At 39.7% G+C, this 12982-nt stretch overlaps 1 protein-coding gene across 4 annotated transcripts in view; it reads right to left on the minus strand.

Annotated features, from left to right (window-relative positions):
• The window catches only part of ADAMTSL1 (ADAMTS like 1), a 507559-nt gene that overhangs the window by 240699 nt on the left and 253878 nt on the right, over nt 1-12982 (minus strand). The gene's annotated exons all lie outside the window — the stretch shown is intronic.

A 12982-nucleotide genomic window follows, 5' to 3' on the forward strand; every position in this document is an offset into this window, starting at 1 on the left:
GTGTTCCTACTATTGAGTTTTTGTAACATTATTAACTATAATGTTTGAAAATTTTGATTATATAAAAGGACACGGTTGCATTTCTTTTATTTAGTAAATATATCAAGCCGCTCAGCTTGCATTCCATAGGCATAACATAAATGTCTTGTGTGGAATTAATAAAGAGGAAATGTGGACTATTATGCATCTGTACATGAATATACTCCCCCCTCCAAAGACATCCCCACATATGGACAAGTCAGTAATATATATCCCAATCTCAGCTTCCCCTGCAATTAAACTCATATATCCCAGCAACTTTTTCTATTGGCTGCAACTGCCTATTATTAGCTTCTTCTAGTAATTAAAATAGTATTTATATTATCACTGAAATAAAAATATATGCACTACCATAATATGCTCAAATTTCTCACCTATTCCCTACAAATTTGTTCCCCCCCAGCTCAGTTTAAAGACTATTAATATGAAAGCATAAAATGCATCAAGTTGTAACACCTGGGGGTCATTTTAGTTAGCAAATTCAAATTCATCAGACTCCTAAATGAACAGCCAGAAACAATACACCTTTCTCCATGACTCTAAATTGGGAAATGCAGCTAAGGCAAGGTCATTGTTCCTTTTCAAAGGAAACAAAGAGCTAAATAGTAGTGCATTGCAGGCAATAGATATGACAGTTTTATGACTTCCACAATTTGCACCTGGAATTGAGCTTAACAGTTTATAACAAGATTTAATGAGCATCAATTAAGAATGTTTCTAGGTATATTTAGGGACATTGAAATTGAACATCAAAGAGAAAAAGGAAAGCAATGATTAGAGAAGCTGCAAGCTTATTTGTTTACAGGATTACCAAAATAAAAACCATACAACAGCATGCTCAAAACAACATCCACATTACAACATACATTCAGTCCATAGCTTGTGAAAAGGCTTCATATGACTCCTTGGCAAGATGAGTGGCATAGAAGTTTACTAATACATGAATAATAAATAAAAGGAATTTGCTACTGATGCTGAATAGCAATAAGATTCAGACCTTTTTCTAAGTCCATTTCTCTTTTGAGAATGCTACACTAGATGATCACATAACAATCAGATGGCAAGTGCAGCACTATAAAGTTGCAGCACTGGACTGATAGATGTTATTCGTGGCATAGAGCTACTGATATCTAGCAAGATAACTTCAGAGTTATAATTAAGAGAATACTGTGGATCCTAGATGTAAAAACCTTCAAAATTAAGAGAGCCATTATATTCACATGAGGTCAAGATAACTTTATCTTGGCAATAGGAAAGAAATCCAAATGCCAAGACACTGAATTCTATCTAAGACTGCATCTTTATTTCCTGAACAGAAAGTCTCACTGAATTCAGTGTTGGCTTTACAAACTGTTGTAATCATGACTTGTTGAATAAGTCATGATAGCAGGGTCCTCACAATATACTAACCCCTCAAGCATAATGGTTTGGAGCATACAGTAGTATGCTATGCCAAAACCAAACAAATCATATTATACCATAGTATAAATGTGAAACCAACCAAATGGCTTTCCCAGCTTTTTCTGTATTCTGCACAGTAGTGGATTTTTAAGCTGGGCAGATGCAGATAGATAAACTCAACAAGACGTCCATAACAAAGTACATTTATTGGCTCATCGGGTATCCTCATAACTCACACTTGTGACGAAGTTCTTCTTTAATAACCAATCCTTTGCATATCTGCCTTGTAGTAAAAGATGGTTATCTCTTAACCCATCTCGTAGCGATAGAAAGCAACTGCCATGAGTTAGGGAGTTCAGGCAAAAGTGAGGAAAACTCCCCCAACCCATCGAGGGTCAATTTAGTGACCAATCAGGATTACAGATGTAGCCACGTGACATGAACTACATTTCCCAGAATACCTTTAACTACATTTACCATGATGCATTCCCTTAAGGGGACAGCTCATAATTCCTAAGTAACTATCCCATTCCCATAGACTGGCTGGGATAGCACACAGCTCCTGCCCACCTAGCAGTTCGAAAGCATGCAAATGTGAGTAGATAAATAGGTACCACTTCAGTGGGAAGGTAACAACAGTCCATGCACCTTGGCATATAGTCACGTTGGCCACATGACCACAGACATGACCACATGTCTTCGGAAAATTCTGGCTCCCTCATCTAAGAAATGGAGATGAGCACCGCCCCAGATATGACTAGATACGGAAAACCTTTACCTTCACCTTTTTATGAACCAAAACATTTAGGAAGATTGCTTTCTCTTATGGAAAAAAAGGGCAGAAATAGATATTGAAATACTTAACATGCAGCCAGGAAACAAATTGCTTTTGTTTTCAGTATTTTTCTGTGATAAATAATAACCATATGACGAAAAATCAAAACAAGACAAAACATGCATATTTGTTTGGTAAAAGAAAACAATAAAATTAGAGGCAGAATGGTTTGCAAAATTAATAGGCTTCGTTAGAGCTACCGTATCTATCCTGAAAACCACTTCCAACCATCTTATCAAGAAAACTGCAGATATTGTTGCAGGTAGTCACCAGGCATTGAGGAAAATTAATATATAAATAAAATTTTAAAATAAACCACAACACACAGAACCAATTTACTTTGGCATACACAATGCAATGGCATCTTAGATATCAAAACCTCCACAGAAGAAAAATCCATCTTAGCCATTTTCCCAAATGCCTGCATCAAAATGTCAGTGCTATCCAAATTTCCAAGGGGAGGGGACTCTTGACTGCTGGCATTTTAACTCTGATCTTCTGTTCTGATTTTGGAGTCAGAATTCGACATTAGATTCTGAGAAATGTGGTGCCTACGTGAAATGATTGAGCTATGTGGAAAAAGAGACTCGAACAATGTACACTAACTCAGCCGGCATGTGCAAATGCCAGTTGCATACGCAAAATGAGTAGCCATGGGGGGAAAAAAATGCATTTTTGGAGTCAGCATTGGAAAATCCTTTCCCTCGCACAGCTTTAAACGTAGAAACAGATGGGTAGCTTTAGCTTGACAGACATACTTGCACAAAAGAAGAATGACAGAATACACTTTCCTACATACAGCTGCAAAACAAAGAATTTAAGGTTCAGTCTACAAGCTAATCGTGCAAATGGTTACTCTTGACAGCTATAATGGGGGCGGGGGGGGAGAAAGGACAGCCCTCGATAATGTGAATGGGAGGTGTTATTGTAGTCAACTAGTTTCCCATATACATTGAGGGTTGGGGGAAAATCTTGAAGGGAAACATGCAGAGAGAAGAACGATGAAGACGGTGAAGGACTTGGAAACGAAATGTGTAAAAATGATTAAAAGAACTGGGTTCGTTTAGCCCAAATAAAAGAAAGCTAAAAGGAGACCCGATGGCAGATTTCAATTATAGGAGGAGGAAGGAATATTTTATATGTTCGCCTACTTATAAAAGCAATGAAGATCAGAAAACAAAACGCTTAACAAATAAACCAATAGCTGTTACAATAGAACTCGCTACCTGACATTGGTATCTTAGTCAGGTCTATCTTGTAAGGTTGACAATTTCTGAGAAAGGGGCAGGTATCTCAACTGCATGTTTCCAGAAGTCTTTTGAAATCTGGATCAATGATGCTGAAACCACCAGCTGTGATTGCTTGATGTTTTTATTAATGGGAGAATCCCGTTCTATTTGGACCTTAGTGTGGTTTTACATGGAGAGGACAGTTCCGCTTTCGGGCACAGAAATATTTATGCACAACTGAGGAAGCCATTTGGGGGGAATTGGCTAAAGTTTATTCCTGCCCATAAGAAGGCTGGATCCACAAATTCAAGAAAAGCCTATTTCCTCTTTGGAGGAGCAGGATTTATCAATGTGGTTTGTCTTTGGGTACGTTGTCTACATTTTTTTTCTTTATAAAATGGTCACGATGGCAATTGGAAAGCGATGAAGGAAGAGATCTTCTTCTTCTGCAATCCCAATCTAGATCAGGATCCACACACTTGGTATTTGAAAAACATACATGTAGCTCTGTGTGTCTGTGCCGTGGTGGAGGGATAAAGCCGCTTCTTTCCTAATTACAGTTCCAATTCAGCTCAGTCTCTACGCTGATTATTCCTTAAATTACGGCAAGTTAGGAGAATAATGCCACTCATATTGGACCTGATAAAATATGATCAGTCTAAAGTCTAACAATGAGCTTCAGGGATGAGTGGCATCATACACACATTAAATTTTTTTTCTTAATTCCACAAAGGATCTATGAATACCTTTTCTAGTTATCCTTGAGGAAACAACCTATTAATTGAAACGTAACAAGTCATTGTACAGCTCGTTTAACTTACTAACCTTTCATTATTTCAGTGTTCCAAGGTAAGATTTTATTTTTTTACAGTATAGTTAATGTGTATGCTATGTACATTATAATATAATGAACAATGTCAACGTGTTTCCAAATGGAGAGTTTGTTCATGTTCACAAAAAGGAGACTGATAATTCACTTCCCAAGTAGCTAAACTCAAAGAACCCCAGAAATACTTTCTGTTCCCATTGTGCATGTTGAACCGCCTGTTTCCTTCTCCGCTCCAATCTTGTGCCTTAGTAAAAACCAGTAAAGGGGCAACTGACCTTGGCAAAGACTCAGAGCTGCTGCTTCTCATGGTCCCCTTGCTTCTAATGTCTTGGCTGTGGATCAGCACTATTGTAGTTCTCCAGTAATTCAGACTGAATCTGCCATAGTCTACTGAAGGTCTATGGAAGGCTTCTTTGAGACTAACTCAGCTCCTGATGGGAGCTCCTACATGGTCATCCCAGCAGAGTGGGTGTTCTTCCAGGACTATTCTTTCCACCTTCCAGTCTAAGCTTTCATTCCTAGTGGTTTCCCATCTAGTTTGAATTTGCTTAGCTTTCTCCAAAATCAGCCATTGATGGCTAGATGTGCGGCTTCCGCATTAAAGACTTGGGTGTCTACAGAATCCGGTTGCCCAAACCCCTTGTTTACACTTGTTAGCCTGTCTCTTGTAAGTTATATCCTGTCCACACGGTAGAGGGATAGAAATAACATTCTTGTGATCTTGGTTGACCTTTGCAAAGCCAAGTAATAATGACTTTTTAAAAAATAAAAAATAAATTCCGCCTTTGTTACTATAGAAGTAACTCAAAGTGGCAAACATACATCCTCCTATTTTTCCCACAAGGATGACTTTATGTGGGCTGGGCTAAAGGAGACTAACTGGTCCAAAGTCATCCAGCCAGTTTTTGTGCCTAATGTGGGACTCAAACTTACAGTCTCCTGGTTTCTAAAACCAGCAACTTGAACCCTTCACCAAACTGGCTCTGGGATTATGATTTGGTTTATGATTAAAGTCTGTTCTTAATCTTTAGCTCCCAACCAATCTTACAAAGGAAACAAGTCAGTGAATGACGGATTATGACAGATGTCAGACTTGCTCTGATTCAGAAGTGTGTGACACAGTGGTGGGATTCAATTTTTTTTACTACTGGTTCTATGGGCGTGGCTTGGTGGGTGCAGCTATGCAGTCATGTGACTGGGTGGGCACGGCTATGGGGTCATGTGACTGGGTGGGTGTGGCTATACAGTCATGTGACTGGGAGGTCAAAAGACAGAAACTAAAAAAAGAAGTATTTTGAAGCGAAGGTGGGGGAATCAGCTGTGCCGCGCAATCTAGATTATCTAGAAAGCAAGAAATCTGATGATTTCCTACTTTCTAGCTAATCTAAATCAGGCGGCACAGCTGATCGTCACGCAGCTGGTAGTCAGAAATACCGATTCAGCTGAACCGGTAGCAATTTTTTTTACTACCGGTTCTGTCAAACCAGTAGCTTTCCTTGCTACTGGTTTGGCTGAACCGAGCGGAACTGGTAGAATACCACCACTAGTGTGATGGGCCTGGTGGGGAACAGCTAAAGCCCACACCTACTTTTTAATTGGAATTTAGCAACATGGCAGGACTTTTTCATTCTACCTGCTCTTTACTTAGTAAAGAATAAGTACTTGCAAATAACTTAGCAAATCTTTCAATATTCTGAACCAACACCTAGAACACATTTCTTTTAGAATGCAGGGTATCTAATGTTTATAAATAGAGTTGACACTTCCCTGATACTACTGATGTCACACTAACAAGTAATGCTTGAAACACTATGACACTCTGAAGGACCTCCATGTTCTGCCACGGGGCCAGCTTACTTCTGGCTCACAATTTTTTCTTTTTAAGCATGAGAGACATGAGTCCGATAGCATTTGAGGGCGGGATGCCTTCTCATTTGTGGGACTCTTGCTTTCTCCAATCTCCCACTGCCTGAACTTGGAGATATGGCAGATTTCACAGCCAACCTAAAACCTCTATCCCTCTAATTACTTTCTGTTCAGCTTCATAATTCTTTCTAAAATTCTTTATTTTTCCATTTTATAGGCAGCCTTTATCAGCAAACAAGATCTCAATCCTCAGAGTCAGTTGCTAGTTAGTTTAAAAACTGTCTCTCTAGATTTCCCTTGCTTTTATAAATAAGGAAAGTTGAACTTTTGCCTACAACCTAGTTGCAGCTGTATGTTTGGCCAGTTCATCCAAAATTGTGAGGTGCTGGAAAGCACACCTGGCTGCTAATCTTCAGTGTCGCATCCCAATCACTGCATTTAATGGGAATTTATATGCAACAATCCAGTTTTGAATGGATGGGAAATAGCCAAATATTCCTTGGAAGCCCAGCAATATATTTTTATTCTCTTTCTGGCTGGAGAACGATGAGAGCTTTTCTGAGATTTCCACAACTTCCCATCTATCACGGGGCAGGGCATTGACTGAATAATAATTTTTGCAGTGGGGAGAGAATTACTTCATAGAGTTCCCTGCCTTTTCTCGGGTGTGAAGATGATCACATGGTCACTTTCAAACTGCTATGGAGAAATTGAGGATGGAAAACAGCGATATACTGTAGAGAGGCATCCTAAGAGTTGGAAACATGGGCGATCCATAGGCCAGTTCATGAGGAATAGATTGCATATCATAGAGGTGTCAAACTTGATTTTATTGAGGGCCGCATCGAGGTTGTGTTTGACCTCGGAGGGCCGGGGGCGTGACCATGGTGGATGTGGCCATGGAAGGTGTGACACAGGACTCGTGACGGGGGCACATGTGGTGGCCAAGTGCTAAGGCAGGATTTCCCTGAGACCTTCCCTCCCTCACTCTCATTATAATCTCCTTCCTTCCTTCCTTTTCTTCTTCCTTCCCTCTTCCTTCTCCTTTCTTCTTCCTTCCCCTCTTCCCTTATTTTTCCTCCCTTGCTCTCTTCCCATCTTTCCTTCTTTTTTTTGTCTTCCTTCTTTCCCTTCCTTCTTTCCTGATCCTTCTTGCATGCTCAAATGCAAAAGGGGAAACATTTCTTGAGCTCTGTTTTCACTGGCAGAGGGACGCAGGAGGCTGTCCAGGCTGAAAAGAGGGCGCATCGGGGGGGGGGGCTGTGCATGCTCCCCTGAGCTCTGTTTTCACTTGCAGAGGCACCATGGGCCAGTCCTTTGCTGTTTCCAGGCTGGCCCCACAGGCCAGATCTAAGCACCTTGAGTTTGACACCCCTGGCATATAATGACAGAAAGGTGCACATTTAGATGGTCAGGAGGCACATTAGAAGTGTCACTATAGGTTAGTCCTCAGCTTATGACCCCCATGTATAATGAACACATACAACATACTCCTTCCTTCTGATGGAAGAAACCGTGATGGGTTGCAACTCCTTGAGTGAATCCTTTGTGGGAAAAGTAGGCTTACTGCATGCGTATGAAATGATTTTAGCATCTCACCATTTAAAATATAGTTCTCTTTTGCAAACTGAGTGGTCCCAGGGCACATCTATAAATGAAATATAGAGATCCCAACTGAAATAATTATCTCTCTGTACATCTAAAAATATGTATGATAAGAACTGTGGAAATTTTGGAGAACTGTAGCGTTGGCATGATTATCTACAATGAATCAGAGCTTCTGCAAAAAAAAAGGCTCTGAAATGTCTGTTCATTGAATGTTCTCTTCATCCTATCTTTTCTTCAAGGAGCTCATGACAGTGTATATAAGCAGCTTAGGCTGGGAGACAGTGATGGGGTCAAGTCAAACAATGAGTTTAATAGCTTCGTACATACTTGACCCTGTCTTAATGGATTTGTGTTTTACTTCTAAAGGCTATAAAAAAGATTGATAAGCAATGTTGAGATGGAAAGGCTCTATTGCCCCCCACTCTCTGCTACATATATATCCCAGAATAGGAAACTAAGCATTCAGAAACGGATGAACTATGATCCCAGCAGCTGTAGCCTATGTGGCCGAATGGGATTGATTTTAGCAACGTCTGCAGGGTCATAAGTTCCTAGTTTCTATGCTGCAGGACAAAAAAACCCATGCTGCCCAGAGATAGTAGTTTTCCATAGATTGCTAGAATAATTCAATTCTTTGACCTTCAGACCCCGTGAACTCACTCACTGGAACATTTTCCCAGGCTCCCAATTGTAGCACCTAAGTTGCAGCGTGTGAGCAGGAACAGAGAAAGGAAAAATTGAAGTCCTTTCCTCTAGGACACACCCTAAGTCCATCCTGGGAAGCCAGCCATATTACCTGCCCATCCAAAGCTTGTTCCTCTCTGCAGGGTGTAGGCTGACTCACCCACTCAGCAGTTTTAGTACAGTAGCAGGGATTCAAAAGAAGTTATAACACTTTCCTGATTCTTGCAGGAAGAGTTGATTGTAAATCCTGCCCCACATTTCATTCTAAGCAAACTCAATGGCAGGTATTTCCGCAAGATAAATTGTCAGGGATGAATCAGATCTGGCAGTAAATGAAGAGAGACTGATTCAAGAGCATTGTCTTCTCTGGTAGGTTCTGGAGGCCGGGAACCGGGCCCCAATTTTTGAGCATGGCTTCATCTTTCCATTTTTAATGTCGCCCACTAATTCAGAGCAATGTTATCTCAGGTGCACTATGGGAGAATAAAATAGTGCTCAATTCTATTTTTCCCATTTCCATTTGATGTACCATGTTAAAAGAGTTTTTCCAACGACTGTCATGCCAAGCGTCAATAATAGGCTAGAAGTTATAGCAGTTGAAACCATACTTCTGGAGGGCACTACATTAGAGAAGGATATCTTAGGATGATAAGGCGCAGGTGAAAGTCACTTTCTGGGTGACTTCACTCATTTCTTTGCACATAAGTAGCTTATCTTTGCTTCCTGCAAAACCACACCTTTACAACAAAAGCAACCTTTGAAGGCACAGCTATACATTGATCAAAAGAGAAATAAAATGCCTTCACTTTTTGTATGTAACTTAATACTTTGAGATTATTTTAAAAGGGAAAGCTAGAGATCTACAGATCTGTGTAATATGTTTTCTACTCAACTAGAGGTTTTCACTTCATATTTCTTAACACATACAGTACCTGATTTACAATAAGAAGAAGAAAGAATAATTTGGCACATACATACAAAATAACCACTAATCAATTAATGTCTTAATTTTGCCCTCATTTATAATCTTTCACATCAAACAAACATGCAAAATCTTTAAAGGGGTATTTTTCAAACTGCATTCCTAATAGCTAACAAAATTCATTAGAATTCAGCCAGTTTTTATTGTTAAGTACTTTTCTCCTTGATAAGAGATTCTGGGGATATGTTCTTTTTTTTTAATTAATAGATTCCACGCCCTGAAAAAATGTGAAAATTCCTGCTTTAGAGTTCAAATACTTTTTTTAAAGAGTTAAATCTACTTCACTACTTGGTATTAATTATGATACCATTAACATGTAGTGCATAACATTTGGCAATAAAGATGAATGCTTTTATTTTGATGAACAGTAGAGAAGACTACCAAGACATGTTTTGAAGATAGTTAAATCACACCAGTTACTCCAGTTTATCCTCAGAGTTTTTTTTTTTTAAAAAACAGAACAGGGCACCCTTCCAACTAATATAAAGCAAGAACTGGGCTAGATGTCAATTTTTGAGATGCAATTAAGAAATGCTAAATCTTTTCTGGACAGCAGCTCATCTCTCTACAATCTCCCATAGTCTGCCAGCAGTTCATCTGCTAGACTACAAGTTATGTGTACTTTTAATACCTTTCATTCATTCACCCATATTATACTTTAAAACTTGTGCTCTTGCTGGGTTAAAATTGGAAAATTCAAGCATATTCCAAAAATAATAGAATATCTATGGGGTGCTTGGCGATTTTCTTGCAGACATTTCATTACCAAACTAAGTAACATCATCAGTGCTCCTCATGATGTTACCTAGCTTGAAAATGACACATCTGCAAGAAAACAACCAAGTTCAGAAAGCATCAAGGGTCTCCCAGTTCAGTCCTGAGCTACAAATATTCTCTTCTATGAATACAGCATCTTCTCATGAAGAAAAATAAAGGCGAATTCATCTCCATGTTGCTGGGATGAATTGGGGAGAGGGGTGTGACGTAAAAAACCTCCAAGGATTTCTGGAAACCATACACAACTTGTGAGCAATAAATATAAGATATGTAACCATTCAAGGATATACAATACTACATATATTGAACAGAATAACGGAGTTGGAAGGCACCTTGGAGGTCTTCTAATCCAACCCCTAGCTCAAGGAGGAAACCTTATACCATTTCAGACAAATGGTTGTCCAAGCTCTTCTTAAAAACCTCCAGTACTTCTGAGGCAAGTTGTTCAACTGATTAATTGTTCTAACTGTCAGGAAACTTATCCTTAGTTCTAGGTTGGTTGTCTCCTTAACAGAATAATTGAGTTGGAAGGACACCAGTGTAACTACATAGCCAAAAAGGCATTAAGAGTTGTTAACTTAATCCTACATAGCTTTTTCTCTGGTAATATCACACTACTAACTAGAGCATATAAAACATTTGCTAGACCAATACTCGAATACAGCTCATCAGTCTGGAACCCGCATTATGCATTAATATCTGATATTAATACAGTTGAGAGAGTCCATAAATGTTTCACAAGAAGAGTTCTCCACTCCTCTACTCATTGCAGAATACCTTATGCTACCAGACTTGAAATTCTAGACCTAGAAAACCTAGAACTACACCGCCTTTGGTCTGATCTAAGTATAGTATATAAAATCATACATTGCAATGTCCTACCTGTCAATGAATACTTCAGCTTCTACCATAACAATACAAGAGCGCACAATAGATACAAACTCAAGGTTAATCGCACCAAACTTGATTGCAGGAAATACGACTTCAGCAACAGAGTGGTCAATGTCTGGAATACTGTACCTGACTCTGTGGTTTCTTCCCCAAACCCCAAAAACTTTATCCTAAGACTTTCTACTATTGACCTCACTCCTTTCCTAAGAGATCTGTAGGGGCATGCATAAGCGCGCCAACGTGCCTACCGTCCCTGTCCTATTGTTTCTTTTTATTTTTCTTATATGTATCCATTTCATGTACTCATAACTATGTCTATACTTATACCTGTAATCTTATAATCGCTTCACAAAATAAATAATAAAATAAAATGAAATAAAATAAAATAAAATAAAATCAACAGAGGTGCTTGTTATACATAACCCAATTACTGCTGAGGTTGCAGGAATGAAAATACTCTTCACAGCAAGAAAACGGCCTGCTGGAGTCCTTGTACTAAAGACTCATTCTATGTACCTTAAATGTTCTCCAGTATCCAAGTGCAGGGCCAGTAATGGAGACAGTGCTGAAGCTAATTACAGTACTGAACATTGGCTGAAATTAGAAGAGCCTTCCATAACCAGCCGCCCTCCAGATCTTGTACGTTAAACAGAATTTTTTCCTTATTTAGAGCTAATATTGACCACACTGGTTGTGAATGATGGGACCTGCAGTTCAGCACATTTAAAAAGCAGCAGGTTAGGGAAGAGGATTTCTGAATAGCCCAATTCTACAGGTTCAATTCAAGAGAAGTTCCAGCCAAGTGAATTTAAGAATCCAAATGACTGCAGCCCACTGAAATGATATATGACAGTGCCATCACTGAGAAAGGACGATCCCTCCATAGCTACGAAACAACCCCATGAAGCTTACAATGCAACGGTTTGCTCAGTTCGCATTTGCACATGATTTTTTTTCCCCTTTGGGATTTGCTCCAAAAAGCCTCTTGCCAAGTAGTTTCTTTCCCTTCCTCTCAGCTATTATGAAATTCTAATTACAAGTGTTCCCCCCCCCACTGAAATATATGGTTTCGCCACTACCTCCCCACAACAAACGAACCCCATTCGTTGGCATGGGGAATGATCTTAAAACACATCTTGGGGGTGGCTGAGTCGGAAATAAGGTTGGAGATAGATAGCCAATTGGTTCCTCACCAGATTCTTCCCATTCATTTCCAAGGGGCGGCGGGCGGGGGGGGGGATACCCTGAGAAGAAAGCCAAGCTGCTGGAGCCCACATTTCTCTCTTCTGCTAAAGTAGCGCACCCTTAAGATCCAGAGCGAACTCGCAGCGAAAAGTTTGCATTTCGCGCGAATCCCAAAGTGGGCACGAATCCAACAGCGGGTACCGACCATCTCGCAGGAACTTTCCTTAACGGCGCTGCGGAAGGGGAAAACCAAACCAAACCAAACCCTCCTTTCGTTCCTTAAGGCAGTGTGAGAGAAATAGTTGGACCAGAGGGAAAAGAAGAATGAAAACGAAAGCCCCATATCTCTTCCCCGGGTCAACCACCAACAGGTCATTGTCATGGATGCCGTTTAAAAGTGACACTAAAGTTACATCTAAGTCTAAAAGGCGCCTCGTTCTCGGAGAAACTTTCTCCCTCAGAAACTCCACTCCAGAAGCCGCTCTCCGCAACGCGCGTCCGCCAAAGCCTGCCAGTAACGCCCAAGGGGAGTCCACCGACCGGCGCCTAGTATTTATTAGTATTATTAGTATTATTGTTATTATTATTATTATTTAATAAACAAATAATAATAATAATAATAATAATAATAATAATAATAATAATAATAATAATAA

The sequence above is a fragment of the Pseudonaja textilis genome, chromosome 2, assembly GCF_049901715.1.
Source record: "Pseudonaja textilis isolate UNSWEBS1 chromosome 2, rPseTex1.2, whole genome shotgun sequence".
Lineage (NCBI taxonomy): Eukaryota > Metazoa > Chordata > Lepidosauria > Squamata > Elapidae > Pseudonaja > Pseudonaja textilis.